Source organism: Vulpes lagopus, chromosome 5 (assembly GCF_018345385.1).
Source record: "Vulpes lagopus strain Blue_001 chromosome 5, ASM1834538v1, whole genome shotgun sequence".
NCBI classification, from domain to species: Eukaryota; Metazoa; Chordata; class Mammalia; order Carnivora; family Canidae; genus Vulpes; species Vulpes lagopus.
The window spans coordinates 71,298,613-71,315,037 of NC_054828.1; the positions used below are offsets into that span (position 1 = coordinate 71,298,613).

A 16,425-nucleotide genomic window follows, 5' to 3' on the forward strand; every position below is an offset into this window, starting at 1 on the left:
ACTACTTGACCATTCACCAAAATCCTTTTCAATCCTTTCCAATAAATATATTGCTTCTTCAAATTTGTAAATATACTTGTTTTAATAACAGAGATCAGTACTTTTTCACATTATCAGGGATAACTAAATAACTCATTTGACTTACCTACATGCAAAACTCACAAATACACACACTATAAAAGGTTCACAATCTAGTATATCCTTTATAATTTCTCTTCTTTCCCAAAATATATTCTCCAATACTCACCTGATATTTCTGTTTTCTAGAAATTATAGGCTAACTTAAAAAGGTCAGGGAGGACATACTAATATCCCACACCTCACTAGACATATAGCAATTTTCAAAAGAAAAGTTCTTTCTACTTTGGGGGTATTATGAATAATGTTGCTATGAAACTTTTGTGTGGACAAGTTTTCAATTCTTCTGGGTTTATACTCAGGAGAAATTCTAGGTCCTCTGGTAATTGTTTAATATTTTGAGAAACTGCCAGGATCTTTTGCAAAGTAGTTGCACCATTTTACAATTCCACAAGCAATGTATAAGGTTCCAATGTTTCTATATCATCACCAATATTTGTTATGTCTCTTTATGACTTCCAACCACCCTAATATGTCTGGAGTGGTAACTCATTATTTGGATTTTCATTTCTCTGATTACTACCGATGGTGAGCATCTTTTCATGTGCTTACTGGCCATCTGTATATCTTTTTTTGATATATGTCTTTGGTGAAGTGTCTTCTTTGGAGAAATGCCTATTCAAATTTGCTGTCTATTTTTTAGTCAGATTTTTTAAACCATTGAGTGGTAAGAGTTCTTTATATACAGGCATACCTCAGAGATATTGCAGGTTCAGTTCCAGACCACTAAAATAAAGCAAGTATTGCAGTACAGCAAGCTAAACGAATTTTGGTTTCACAGTGCATATAAAAGTTATGGTTACGCTACAGTGTAGTCTGTTAAGTGTGCAATACCATTATGTCTAAAAAGATGATGTATATGTCTTAACTTAAAAATACTTCATTTATAGGGAAGCCCTATATGTCGGGCTCCCTGCATGGTGCCTGATTCTCCCTCTGCCTCTCTCTCTAGCTGTGTCTCTATGAATAAATAAAATCTTTAAAAAAATACTTCATTGTTAGAAAATTGCTAACCATCATCTGAGCTTTCAGAGAGTCATAATCTTTTTGCTGGGGGTGGGTCATGCCTGGATGTTGAGGGCTTCTGACTAAACAGGGTGGTGGTTGCTGAAGGCTGGAGTGGCTGGGGCAATTTCTTCAGATAAGACAACAGTGAAGTTTGTCACATTGGTTGACTCTTCCTTTCATGAACAATTTGTAGCATGTAATGCGGTTTGATAGCATTTTACCTGCAGAATATAGAAATGCTTTAAAAACAGGATCAATCTTCTAAAACTCTGCTGCCACTTGATCAACTAAGTGTATGTGCTATTCTAAACCCTCTGTTGTCAGTTCAGCAATCTTCACAGCACCTTTACCCAAAGAAGATTTCATCTTAAGAAATCACTTTCTTTCCTCATCCATCAGAAGCAGCTGCTCACCCATTAAAATTTTATCATGAGATTGTAGCAAATCAGTGCTATCTTCGGGTTGTATTTCTTTTTTTTTTTTTTAAATTTTTTAATTTTTATTTATTTATGATAGTCACAGAGAGAGAGAGAGGCAGAGACACAGGCAGAGGGAGAAGCAGGCTCCATGCACCGGGAGCCTGATGTGGGATTCGATCCCGGGTCTCCAGGATCGCGCCCTGGGCCAAAGGCAGGCGCCAAACCGCTGCGCCACCCAGGGATCCCGCGGGTTGTATTTCTAATTCAAGTTCACTTGCTGTTTCCACCACATCTGTAGCTACTTCCTCCACTGAAGTTTTGAGCCCCTCAAAGTCATCTATGAGGGCTGGATTTAACTTTTCCAAACTCCTCTTAATGTTGATATTGGAGCCTTTTCCCATGAATCACAGATGTTCTTAACGGTGTCTAGAATAGTGAATCCTGGGGCACCTGGGCGGCTCAGTCAGTTAAGTATCTAGCTCTTAGTTTGGGCTCAGGGTCCTGGGATCAAGCCCTGTGTTGGGCTCTGTGCTCAGCTGGGAGTCTGCTTGAGATTCTTCCCCTCTCTCTCTCTGCCCCTCTCCCTACTCATGCATGCACTCTCCCCCCCCCCCCCGCAAATAAATAAATAAATCTTTAAAAAAATAGAATAGTGAATCCTTTCTAGAAGTTTTTCAATTTACTTTGCCTACATGCATCAGAGGAATTGCTGTTTATGGTAGCTATCATCTTATGAAATGTATCTCTTAAATGATAACCATTGAAAGTTGAAATTACTCTTTGATCCATGGGCTGGAGAATGGATGCTTCTTAGCAAGCAAGAAAATGACACTAATCTCATAGTCCATGTCCATGAAGTACTTTTTGGTGACAAGGTATATGGTGAATGAGAGTAATATTTTGAAAGGAATCTTTTGTTTTTTTTATAAGCAGTAGGTCTCAACAGTGCACTTAAAATATACAGTAACTCATGTTGTAAACAGATGTGCTGTCATCCATATCTTGTTATTACATTTATAGAGCACAGGCAAAATAGATTGAGCATTATTCTTAAGGGCCCTAGGATTTTCAGAATGGTAAATGAGCACTGGCTTCCACTCAAAGTCACTGGCTACATATCAAGAGAATCAGCCTATCCTTTGAAGCTTTGAAACCAGGCACTGACTTCTTTTCTGTAGTGACAAAAGACCTAGATAGCATATTCTTTCAATAGAAGACTGTTTTGCCTACATTGACAATCTGTTTTTTTGCATAGTCACACCTTCATTAATTACCTTGGCTACATCTTCTGGATAACTTGCTGGGCTTCTACATCAGCACTTGCTGCTCCATGATGCACTCTCTTCTATTACAGAGATGGCTTCCTTCCTTAAACATCATGAACCAATCTCTGCTAGCTTCCAACTTCTCTTCTGCAGCTTCCTCACCTTCTGTGGCCTTCACAGAATTGATGAGAGTTAGGGTCTTGCTCTGGATTAGGCTTGGGCTTAAGGGAATGTTGAAGCGTGTTTGATCTTCTATCCAGACCCCTAAAACTTTCCACATATCAGCAATAAAGCAGTTTCTTACCATTTGTCTATTCACTAGAGTAGCACTTTTAATTTCCATCAAGAACTTTTCCTTTATTCACAACTCAGCTATCTGGATCAAGAGGCCTAACTTTTGGCCTATTTTGGCTTTCAACATAACTTCCTCACTAAATTTAATAATTTCTGCCTTTTGATTTAAAGAAAGAGACATGCAAGTCTGCTTTCACTTCAACACCTAGAGACCATTGCAGGGTTATTAACTGACCTAACTGCAATATTGTTGTGTCTCAGTCAATAGGGAAGCCTGAGGATGGAGAGAGACGGGGGGAATCAGTTAGAGCAGTCATAGCAGACACAACATTTATTAAGTTCACTGTTTTCTATGGGTGTGGTTTGTCACACCCCAAAACAATTATTATAGTAACAATGATTAGTGATCACAAGGCAACATAACAAATATAATTAAAAAGTTTGAAATACTGCAAGAGTTACCAAATGTGACACAGAAACGTGAAGTGAACTAACACAGTTGGAAAAAATGGGATACGGATAGACTTGTCTCAACGTTGCCATAAACCTTCAGTTTGTAAAAAACAAACAAAAAAAACCCACAAAGAGCGACATAGTAAAACATAATAAAATGAGGTATACCTGAATTCTAGATTCAAGTTGCCTATCAGATAAATGAATTGCAAATATTTTTTCTCACTCATTGCATTGCCTTTTCACTTTTTTGGTGATGTCTCTTAAAGCACAAACATTTTGACGAAGTCCGATTTATTTTTCTTTTGTTGCTTGTGCTTTTGGCATCAGATTGAGAGACCATTGCCTAGGGATCCCTGGGTTTAGCACCTGTCTTCAGCCCAGGGTGTGATCCCGGAGACCTGGGATCAAGTCCCACAACAGCCTCCCTGCATGGAGCCTGCTTCTCCCTCTATCTGTGTCTCTGCCTTTCTCTCTCTCTCTCTCTCTCTGTCTCTCATGAATAAATAAATAAAATATTTTTTTAAAAAAGAGACCATTGCCTAATCCAAGGTCATAGAGATTCACTCCTATGTTTACTTCTAAGAGGTTTATAGTTGTAGCTCTTACATTTAGGTCTGATCCATTTTTTTAAAGATTTTATTTATTCATGAGACACAGACACAGACACACACACACACACACACACACACACACACACACAGGCATAGACACAGGCAGAGGGAGAAGCAGGCTCCATACATGGAACCTACGTGGGACTTGATCCTGGGTCTCCAGGATCACGCCCTGGGCTGAAGGTAGTGCTAAACTGCTGAGCCACCTGGGCTGCCCAGGTCTGATCCATTTTGAGTTAATATCTGTAGAGTAGGGGTAGGGGTTTTATTGAGGTAGGGGTCCAAATTCTTTCTCTTGCATATGGATATCTAAGTTACTTCAGCACAATTTGTTGAGAAGACTATTATTTTCTCATTGGATGGCCCTGGCACCCTTGTTGAAAGTCAATTGACCATTGATGTATTGGTTTGTTTCTGGACTCTTCATTATATTCCCTTAATCTATATATTTAGCCTCCTGGCAGTACCACAAAGTCCTAATTACTGTAGCTTTATACTAAGTTTTGACAAGAAACATGAGTCTTCCACTTTTCTTCTTTTCCAAATTAGTTATGATGATTATGAGTCCTTGCATTTCTATATAAATTTTAGGATCTGTTGTTAATTTCTGCAAAAAAAAGAAAAATAGCTGAGATTTTGAGGACTATGTTGAATCTGTAGATAGACTTGGGGAGTAATGCCATCTTAACAATATCAAGTCTTCTGATCCAGAACACAGGAAGCTTTTCTATTGATTTAGGACACCTTTCAGTAATGTTTTATAGATCTCATTGTACATGTCTTGAACCTCCTTGTTTAAATTTATTCCTGAATATGTTATATTTGATGGGATTATAACTTGAATTGTTTTCTTAATTTTGCTTTTGGACTTTTCATAGGTAATGTATTGAAATATAATTGGTTTTTGTATATTAATCTTGCATCCTGCAAATCTGTTTAACTTAATCTTTATTTCTAATACTTATGTTTATAAGATCACACCATCTGTGATCACATCATTACTTCTAATATTTATGTTTATAAGATTTACATCTTCCTTTATAACCTGAATGCTTTTTTAAATTGCCTAGTTGGCCCAGATAAAACCTCCAGGACAATGTTAAATAGAAGTAGTAAGAGAGGGATCCTTGTTTTATTTCTGACCTTAGAGGGAAAGATATTAGCAGTTTACCATTAATTATGATGTTAACTATAGTTTTTTGTAAATGGCCTTTATTAAGCTTGTAAGTATTAAGCTTGGGGAGTTTCATTCTAATTGTTGAGTGTTTTTATCATGAAAGGGTGTTGGATTATATCAAATGCATTGTTTTAAGTCTATTAAGATGATCATGTCATTTTTGGTCTTAATTCCATTAATGTGGTTTGGCATATTGCCTGATTTTTGTTAAGTTGAGCAACATGAATTCCCATTTCCTTTTTTTTTTTTTTTTAAGATTTTATTTGTTTATTCATGAGAGACACACGGGGGGGGGGGGGGGCAGAGACACAGGCAGAGGGAGAAGCAGGCCCCATGCAGGGAGCCCCACGTGGAACTAGATCCTGGGTCTCCAGGATCACGCCCTGGGCTGAAGGCGGTGCTAAACCACTGAGCTACCCCGGGTGCCCTGAATTCCCATTTTCTGAGATAAAAATCTCAGCTTGTCATGGTAAATTACCCATTTTATGTGTTGCTGGATTCAGTTTGCATATATATATATATATATATATATATATATACATATATATATAAAGATTTTATTTATTCATGAGAGACACACAGAGAGAGGCAGAGACACAGGCAGAAGGAGAAGCAGGCTCCATGCTGGGAGCCCCACACGAGGCTTGATCTGAGGACTCCAGAATCACTCCCTGGGTTGAAGGCAGACGCTTAACCACTGAGCCACCTAGGTGTCCCAGTTTGCTCATATTTTGTTGAGAATTTTTGCATCTACATTAGTAAAGGGTAGTGATTTGTAGTTTTCTTTTCTTGTGATATCTTTAGTTTTGGTACCTGGGTAATACTAGCTTCAAAAAACAAACCGGGAAGTGTTTCCTCTTCTACTATTTCCTGAAAAAGCCTGTAAAGGATTAGTGTTAGTTCTTCTTTAAATATTTCATAGAATTTACTAGTGAGGCCATCTGGGCTTTGAGTTTTCTTTGCGGGTTTTTTTTTTTTTTAATGATTACGTCAATCTCTTTAATATAAAAGATATATTCAGATTTACTTGAGTCACTTTGGTAGCTTTCCTTTCTAGAAACTTGTTAATTTCCTTTAGGTTTTCTAATTTGTTAACAGGTTCATAGTATTTCCTTCCAGTTCTTTTTATTTCTGTAAGGTCAGTAATGATATACAGAGAGTTTTAGCCAGCTAGGAACAGTCCCCACAAGACTACCCTCACTTTTAACACTAATTGTAAATTTAGTGGGGAAAAGGTGGAAGTGTTTCTAAAAGCACTCTCAGCTTTGATAATTTAATAGAAAGACTCACAGAACTCACAAAAAGCTATTATGTTCATGACTTATTACAGGAAAAGGACAGGGGATAAAATGAGCCATAGGAAGAGATCCACAGGGCAGAGTCTGGAAGATGTCCAAATGCAGAGCTTCTGGTCATCTCTTCTCATGGTCCTGGATACCATTAACTCTTCCCAGTGACAATACAGAGTGTTACCAACCAGAAAATCTCACTCAAATCTTAAGTGTCCAGAGTTTTCAATGGAGCTTGATCAGTCTGCAGCTCTTCCCAACAGGTGAGCTAATATCTTTAGTCTCTAGTTCTTTTGAAGGTTGGAAATAATACAATATGGCCAAAGGCCCCGGGCAAACAAATATACTCTTATTAGGCAGGATTTTCAGAGGCCTAGAGACCAAACTGCAGTTGCCAGGGCAAAGGCCAGATCTCTCTATGGGTGAGGTTAATTCTTCATTACACATAATGTACCCGCTTTCATTTCTGGTTTTAGTAATTTGTGTCTTCTCTTTCTTCTTTCCCCTGGTAGTTTAGTTAAAAGTTTGTCACTTTTTTTTCTCTTTCCAAAAACCATCTTTCGGTTTCATTGAATTTTTGTTATTTTTGTACTTTCTAGTTTATTTATTTATTTTCTAATCTTTATTATTTCCTTTATTCTGTTTGCTTTGCATTTAGTTTGTTTTTCAAGTTTCTTAAGGTAAAAGGTTATTAACTTTGAGATTTTTTTTTTTTTAGAAAGGGGGAGAGAGGAAGAGTGAGAGAGAGCAGAAAAGGAGGGAGGATTTTTTTTAAGACTTCATTTAATATTTGAGAGAGAGAGAGCATGAGCAGAGGGGAAAGGGCACAGGGAGAGAGAGAGAGAGAAGCAGACTCCTCACTGAGCAGGGATCAAGTTCACTTCACTGTGGTCAGAGAACACATTGGAGTCCTTTTAAATATATGGAGACATATTTGTGGCCTAATACATTGCTCTATCCTGAAAAGGTTCCATGAATATTTCATTGTATACTTTACTGTTGTTGGGTGATGTGTTTTATGAATGTTTTTTGGTTTACTCAGAGTGTTGCTCAAGTCTTCTATATCTTTGATTTTCTGTGTAGTTGTTCTATTAAATCGTTGTTGAATCTCCAACTATTATTATTAAGTTGTCTATTTTCTCCTTTAATTCCATCAGTTTTTGCTTCATGTATTTTGGGGCTCTGTTGTTAGGTTTGTATTTATTTATAGTTGTGATGTCTTCTTGATGGATTGACCATAACACAATTGTGTCTAGTAACAATTTTTGTCTTAATCTATTTTGCCTGATTTTCTCATAGTCATTCTTGCTTTCCTTCAGTTACTGTTTGCATAGTATATCTTTTTTTTCTCATCTGTTTATTTTGTTTAAGGATTTTATTTATATATTTGAGAGAGAAAGAGAGAACACAAGCAGGGGAAAGGGGCAGAGGGAGAGGGAGAAGCCGACTCCCTGCTGAGCAGGGAGACTGATATGGGGCTCAATCTCAGAACCCTAAGATCATGACCTGAGCTGAAGGCAAATGCTTAATCAACTGAGCCATTCACACACTCCTCTGTCTTCTTTTTATACTAGTCATATTGGATTAGGGCCTACCCATACAACATCATTTTACCTTAATTAAGTCTTTAAAGGTTCATCTCCAAATTCAACAAATGGTGCTGGGAAAGTTGGACAGCTACATGCAAAAGAATGAAGTTTTCCTATACGATACACAAAAATAAATTCAAAATGGAATAAGAACCTAATGTGAGACCTGAAACTATAAAAATCCTAAAAGAGAGCACAAACAGTAATTTTTCTGACATCAGCCATAGCAACATTTTTCTAAATATTTCTCCTGATGTAAGAGAAACAAAAGCAAAAATAAAATATAAGGACTACATCAGAATAAAAAGCTTCTGCATAGCAAAGGAAACAAACAAAAAGACAACCTACTGAATGGGAGAAGGTATTTGCAAATGACATCTCTGATAAAGGGTTAGTATCCAAAATATATAAAGAACTAACAATTCAACATCAAAAAAATCAAAGAATCCAACTGAGAAATGGGCAAAAGACATGAACAGACATTTCTCCAAAGAAGACATCTGATGTAATTACTGATAAGATAGGATTTAAGTCTGCCATTTTCCTATTTGTTTTCTCTAAGTCTAATGTCTTTTTTGTTTCTCTATTTCTCCATCAAGGTCTTCTTTTATGTTAAACAGATATTTTTTAGTTTGCCCCTTTAATTACCTTGTTTACTTCACTCTATTTTTTGCTATTCTCTTAGTAGTTGTCTGTGGATTGCAAATAATTTTTTTTTGAAGATTTATTTACTTCAGAGAGAGTGAGCATGCACATACAGTGGGGAGGGGCTAAGGGAGAGGGAGAGAGTGAATCCCAACAGACTCCCTGCTGTGCACAGAGCTTCACATGGGACTCAGTCTCACAACCCATGAGATCATGACCTGAGCAAAATCAAGAGTCAGACACTTAACTGACTGTGCCACCCAGGTACAGTCTGCAATTAATATCTTAATTTAAAACAATCTACTGTGGATTAATACCAACTTAGTTGCAGTAGCATCAAAAACTGTGCTCCTATACCCACCTCTCCCTCATTTTTATAGTATCATTGCCATACCAATTACATCATTATACATTATAAGCCCATAAATTGTAATGTTTGCTTTATATAGTCATCTTTCAAATCAGGTAGAAGAAAAAAGTTACAAAAAAAATAAATAACTAAAAAATAAAAAATAAAAAAAAAGAAAAAGTTACAAATAAAAAATACACTTATACAGTCTTTTATATTTATTTATGTACTTACCTTTATTGGTGTTCTGTATTTTTTAATGTGGATTCTAGTGTCCCTTCAATGCAACATGAAGGACATTTTTTGGTATTTTTTGTAGTGCAGGATGGCAGGCAATGAATTCTCTCAGTTTTTGTTTATCTGGGAATGTTTAACCTTCCTATTCATTTTTTTAAAAAGATTTATTTATTTATTTATTTATTTATTTATTTATTTATTTATTTATTTATGATAGACATACAGAGAGAGGGAGAGAGGCAGAGACACAGGAGGAGGGAGAAGCAGGCTCCATGCCGGGAGCCCGATGTGGGACTTGATCCCGGGACTCCAGGATCACGCCCTGGGCCAAAGGCAGGCGCCAAACCGTGAGCTACCCAGGGATCCCCCTCTCCTATTCATTTTGAAGGACGGTTTTACTGGCTATAGAATTCTTGGTGGACAGTCTTTTTCTTTCAGCACTTTGAATATTTCATCCCACTGTGTTCTTTTTCCATGGTTGTTTCTCCTTCTTCTTCTTCTTCTTCTTCTTCTTCTTCTTCTTCTTCTTCTTCTTCTTCTTCTTCTTCTTCTTCTTCTTTTTAGAGAGAGTGAGTGGGAGAAGGAGCAGCAGTGGGGAGAGGGAGGGAGAGAGATAATCCCAAGCAAACTCTGTGCTGAGCATGTAGCCTAATTTGGGGCTTGATGCCACAACCCTGAGATCATGACTCAAGCTGAAATCAAGAGTCAAATGCTCAACTGACTGAGCCACCCAGGCACCCCAGCTTCCATGACTTTTAACTTAAAAAATATCTGTTATAGGGCACCTGAGTGGCTCTGTCAGTTAAGCATCTGATTTCAGCTCAGGTCATGGTCTCAGGATCCTGGGATGGAGCCCTGTGTCAGGCTCCCTGTTCAGCTCCCTCAGTCTTCACCCATTTCGCCACTTGTGCTCTCTCACTCTGTCTCAAATAAAAATCTTAAAAAACGAAAACAAAAACAAAACTAGCTGAGAATCATTTGTGATGAATTGCTTCTCTCTTGCTACTTTCAGAATTGTCTTTCACTTTTGGAAGATTGTAATGTGTCCCTTTGTGGATCTCTGAGTTTATTCTTAGAGTTTGTGGAGCTTCTTGGATATGTAGATTGTTTTTCATCAAATTTGCAGAATTTTTGGCCATTATATCTTAAAATGTTTTTTTCTGCCCCTTTCTTTCATTTTCTTCTGAGGTTCCTATTATGCATATGTTTGTACAGTTGATGTTCCACAGGTCTCTGGGATTCTATTCATTTTTCTTCATTCTCTTTTCTTTGACTTGATAATATCAACTGACCTATATTTAAGCTCACGGAATCTTCCTTATGCCAGCTCAAGTCTGCTTATGGGGTCCTCTCCGAAGTATTTCATTCAGTTATTGTACTTTTCTACTCCAAACTTCTATTTGGTTCTTTTTCATAATTACTCTTTATTGATTGATAGTCTCTATTTGGTAATACATTGTTCTCATACCTTCAGTTCTTTAGAGATGGTTTTCTATAATTATTTGAACATATTTATAGTAGCTAATTTAAAGATTTTGTCTAGTAATTCCAACATCCGGGCTTCCTTAGGGATAGTTTCTATTGAATGATTTTTCCTCCTGTGTAGACCATACTTCCTGTTCCTTTTGTGTCTCATATTTTTGTTGTTGTTCTTGATAACTGGACATTTTACATATGTGGAAGCTCTGGGAATCAGATTCCCTCCCTCCCCAGTGTTTTGTTTTGTTTTAAAGATTTTATTTATTCATTCATGAGAGACAGAGAGAGAGAGAGAGAGGCAGAGATACAGGCAGAGGGAGAAGCAGGCTCCATGCAGGGAGCCCCATGTGTGACTTGATCCCGGGACTCCAGGATCACACCCTGGGCCAAAGGCAGGCGCTAAACCGCTGAGCTACCCAGGGACTCCCCCCTCCCCAGGGTTAGTTGTTATCACTGTTTGTGGTTTGTGTTGATGATGTTATTGCCTTTTGTTTAATGACTTCCTGAACAACGTCTGTGAACTTTGTAGTTGTTGGTTTGTTTTGTTTTGTTGTCATATGTGGTCACTGAAATTTCTGCTCAGTTTCGCTTAGTGTTAAGTCAACAATTGAACAAAGACTTCCTGAAATGCCTTGAATCAGGATATCACCCAGGTATTGCCAAAGGGCATTTCGTGTATGGTGGGGAATATTTTCAAGTCTCTAGCAGGCAGCTTACACCTCTACATTAGTCTTCAGTTCCTGCTTGCCCAGGGCTTCAAGGTGAGGCAGTGGTGGGAAATCAGGCTTTCTCAGGTCCTTCCTGAACATGGGTATAGTCACATGTGTATGACCTTCTAGAGTCCCAGGATTATGTCAGAGTTTTTCAAAATCCCCTATGGATATTTTATTCCCAAGACTTTCCTTTTAGGTGTTTGATCAGCTTTTTGTTTGCCCCAGTTGTGTTTCCAACTCAGGCAGTTGAGATGTTAAGCAATTGCCTCTGACTGTTTTCAACAAATGTCCTGGGGAAAAGGCTGTTCACACTAAGCAAGCTTTGAATCAGGTCAAATAAAGATAAGCCCTCTGATTGGGGGTTAATGAGGAATCAGATACGTTAAATAATGACAATTCTCTGAAAATGGGGCTTTTTAGAGGGTTCCAAACCCATTCTGCCCATTCTACTAGGGGCTAATTAGGCTGCTGGTTTTCATGGCTACTGTGATTGTGAAGTTATTTGTTTTTAATGATTTTACAAAACTGGGGAGAAAAGGATGGGACTAGGTCATGGTTAAACATCACGAATCTTGTTATTCTTAGATTCAGCTATTTTCTTATGTACATATTCATTAGGTTGTTATAAACCTTTGGTTAATTTTGAGTTCAGAAAAGATGATTTTAGAATTTTTTATCAGTGTTCTCATTGCTTTTATGGAGGAATAGATTTTCAGGGAGCCTCACTACATCATTACAGAAGTACCACCAGAACTGATTTTTGTATACTGATTTTTAATTTGAAAAACTTGTAAATGTTTTATTATTTTTAATAGTTAACTAGTATATACTTTAAGGTTTTCTACATAGACAATCATATTACCTGGGATTATTTTTTTCCAAGATTTATTTATTTGAGAGAAAGAGAGCAGGAGGAGGGGCAGAGGGAAGGGGAGAGAGAGAATTTCAAGCAGACTTCCTGCTGAGTGCAGAGCCTGACTGGGGGCTTGATTTCATGACCCCAAGATCATGGCCCCAGCTGCAATCAAGAGTCAGAAGTCCAAACAACTGAGCCACCAGGTGCACTTTACCTGGGATTATTATAATTTGGTTTCCTCCTTTCTAATTCTCACACCTTTTTTCCCTATCTTATTGTGCTGGGTTCACTATCAAATGAAGTGAAGGCTAAGGCTGCCATAATAAATACCACAGACTAAGTGGTTTAAACAATAGAAATTTATTTTCTTACAATTCTGGAGGCTAGAAGTACCAGATCAAGTGTCAGCAGGTTTGGTTTCTTTTGAGGCCTCTGTCCTTGGTTTGTAGACAGCTACCCTGTTACTATCTATTCACATTGTTATTTCTCTGTGTGCAAGTTCTGGTGTCTCTCCTCTTTTTTTTTTTTTTTTTTTTAAAGATTTTATTTATTTGAGATGGAGAGAGAGCACAAGTGGGGTGAGGGGTAGAGGGTGAAGGAATAATAGAGGGAATGGGAGAAGCAGACTCCTTGCTGAGCCTGGAGACTGATGTGGGGCTCAATCCCAGGACTCTGAGATCATGAGGAGCCAAAACCAGACACTTAACTGACTGAGCCATCTAGGGGCTCCCCTCTCCTCTTTTTATTAGGATACTAGTCACATTGAATTAGGGCCTACTCATATAACATCACTCTACCTTAAATTTTAAAGGCTCTATCTCCAAATACCGTCATATTCTGAGCCGCTGGGGGTTAGGTCTTCAACATATGAATTTTGAGGTGACACAATTCAGTCCTGTTTTATGATTTTAAAGGTGATGTATACGACGTTTCATCATCAAGAAAAGTATTTACTCCAGAGTTTGGTAGATATGCTATCAGATATAGAAAGTTTTATTCCTAGCTAATTAGGAATTTATTTTAAATTGAGTGACCACAGAATTCTTTAAAATGCCTTCACATGACATTTCTTCTTTCATCTGTAAAAGTAGTTAATAACATATATTTATATTTATATTTATATTTATATTTATATGTTAAATCATCTTGCATTCCTAGGGTATTCCCAACTTGGTCACAATATATTGTCTTCTTAATACATTTCTAAATTAAATGTGCTAATATTTAGTTTGGATTTTTTGAACTGTGTCTATAAATTATTTGAAAACAATTTTCCCTTCTCATACTGTCCTTTTCTGATTGCTTTTTAGCAATCAGAAAATTATATTAGAGTCAAAATTATATTAGAGTCACAAAGTGAGTTTAGAGCTGTTCTTTTCCCTCATCTCAGGAAGAGGTTATATAAGATTGGAATGATCTGTCCCTTGAAAGACTGGTAGAATTTATTTGTAAAAAACACCTAGACCTTGTATTTTCTTTCTGGGAGATTTCAAATCATCTATTTCCATTTCCTTAACAATTATAGGTCTCTCTCCATTCCTATGATGGCATTTTGAATCTTTCTTCATATTTTTCTATAACTTCTTCCAATTTGTCAAGGTTTTCAAATTTACAGGCACAGAATTTTTATATTTTAATCTCTTTATGGGTCTGTAGTTATATTCCCTTTATCATTAATATTTGGGTCTTCTGGGCAGCCCTGGTGACACAGCAGTTTAGCGCCGCCTGCAACCCAGGGCATGATCCTGGAGACCCGGGATCGAGTCCCACATCAGTCTCTCTGCATGGGGCCTGCTTCTCCCTCTGCCTGTGTCTCTGCCTCTCATTCTCTCTCTGTGTTTCTATGAATAAATAAATAAAATCTTTAAAAAAATATTTGGGTCTTCTTTCCCCCTATTAATCTTAGAAGTTTATCTATTTTATCAGTTTTCTTCAAAGAACATCCTCAGTTTAGTATGTGGGTCTTGATCTTGGGGTTGTGAATTCAAACCTCAAGTTGGGCATAGAGTTTACTTAAAAAAAAAAGACTATTCTCAGTTTTATTGACTTTTTATTGTTCTCTCACCCCCTTTCTCATTGATTTCTGATACTACTTTTATAATCATCTTTTTTTTTATAATCATCCTTATGCTCACTTACATTTTTGGAATTTATTCTGTTCTATTTTAAACATAAGGTGGATTAGCCCTACTTTTTCAATACAAGCACTACAAGACTTAAAATACTATAAATTGAATACTATAAGACTACGTATTTCCCTCTATGTTTCACTTTACTGTATACTATCTATTTTTTAAGGCTTATTTTTTAAAATATTTATTTCTTCATTTGAGAGACAGAAGCAGAGAGAGAATAAGCAGGGGAAAAGGCAGAGGTAAAGGGAGAAGAAGACTCCCTACTGAGCTGGGAGCCAGTTGTGGGGCTGGATCCCAGGACCTGGAGATCATGACTTGGGCCAAAGGCAGACATTTAACCACCTAAGCCACCCAGACATTCTTAAGATTTATTTATTTTAGAGAGAGTCTGATGTGGGGCTTGATCTTACAACCCTAAGATCATGACCTGAGCCAAAACCAAGAGTTGGACACCTAACTGACTATGCTACCCACGTGCCCCAATTATCTAATTTTTTAGTATTTTCACTATTGTTTGTTCCAAGTGTTTATAAAATTCCCATTGTGATTTCTCCTTTGACATAGACTAGTTATTCAGAGTTTTTTGAATCTTCAAAGGAAATATTTTGCTTTGTTCTACTGACTTATGATTAACAACACTGTGGTAAGATGACCTGGTTGGTGCAATTTGATGAGACTGGCATTTATGGGCTGGTACATTACTATTTGAAAATATCCCATGTATGCTTGAAAAGAATGCACATTTTTATTTTTTATTTTTATTTTTTTAAAATAATTTCCTTTTTTAAAAGATTTTATTTTATTTACTCATAGAGACAGAAAGAGAGAGAGAGGCAGAGACACAGGCAGAGGGAGAAGCAGGCACCACACAGAGAGCCTGACGTGGGACTTGATCCCCGGTCTCCAGGATCACGCCCTCGGCTGCAGGCCGCGCTAAACCGCTGCTGCGCCACCGGGGCTGCCCAAAGAATGCACATTTTTAGCAGTTGGGTTTGAATTGCTTATTTGTTGAGTCAAACTTTTGTTTTATTCAAATCTTCTAAATCTTTACTATTTCCTGCTTCATGTAGCAATAGGTGAAGAGAGGTATGTTGAAATCTCCTAATGATGATGTTTCTCAATTTTTCCATTTGATGCTTGCTTTGGCAGCACATATACTAAATTTGGAAGATACAGAGGTTAGCATTGCCCCTGCACAAGGATAACACACAAATTCATGAATTCATAATAAAAAAAATTTTTTCCCATGTCGTTCTTTTGGTAATGTTATAGGCTTAGGTGGTAGACCTTAATCTCTGAGAAACCAGAGGGCACAAATAGAAGGCACTTTCTTCCAGAAAGAAATATACATCTCCCAGAAGCTAGGGAACATTAAGGCCCTGGATGACTTTAGCCTCTGCCAGGATCCCTGGCTTAATGTGGGGGGCTATGATTATCTTTCCTTTGCTGTTGGTCCCAGGCTTATCTCCCAACTACTAACTCACATATACAAGGCATAATATAGAGTAAATGCAAGTCAAACATTTGAGTGACTTCATTTAATTTACTAAAGACAACATAAATTAAAATATGGTTCCTGCTCCCAAGGAGTTTGCAATTTAATGGCAGATGACATATATTTTTACCATTATATAAACTGTTCCTTAATTATCTATTTTGTGCTGGATACTTTCACCACGATTGTTGGACAAATTTCATGTGTCCTTGCTTTAACATTAATTAAATTTACCACACATTGTTAAAATCATTAAAAATGTAGTCTTAA

At 37.2% G+C, this 16,425-nt stretch overlaps 1 non-coding gene across 1 annotated transcript; it reads left to right on the forward strand.

Moving 5' to 3' along the window:
• The first annotated feature begins 15,797 nt into the window (after positions 1-15,797).
• On the forward strand, positions 15,798-15,902 carry LOC121492253. Its single transcript, XR_005988163.1, has one exon. It is a non-coding gene; the product is annotated as a U6 spliceosomal RNA (small nuclear RNA).
• Positions 15,903-16,425: the final 523 nt, after the last annotated feature.